A 336-nucleotide genomic window follows, 5' to 3' on the forward strand; every position below is an offset into this window, starting at 1 on the left:
ATTGGCCTTATTTTCAAGGGTGCATAGGTGCTATAAATTGATCACATGTTCTTGCTATTCTTTCTGCAAATGATCAAATTCGTTTTATTGGTTGAAATGGATATCCAACACACAATGTTATGTCAGTATGTAATTTTGACATGCTATTCACTTTTGTGGTTGTTGGTTGGCCTGGCACTGTACATGACACCCATATCTTTTCATCTATGCTTAAAGAAATGAAAAATGTGTTCCCTCAACCTCCAAAAGATACAACTTATAATTTTTATTGTATAAAGTTTGGCATTCTATATATTTATCTCTTGAATTTTTATAATGAACTAATACTTAAAGCTT

This window comes from Theobroma umbraticum, unplaced genomic scaffold, assembly GCF_002168275.2.
Source record: "Theobroma umbraticum cultivar Fairchild unplaced genomic scaffold, ASM216827v3 scaffold_228.0, whole genome shotgun sequence".
In the NCBI taxonomy this organism is placed as follows: Eukaryota; Viridiplantae; Streptophyta; class Magnoliopsida; order Malvales; family Malvaceae; genus Theobroma; species Theobroma umbraticum.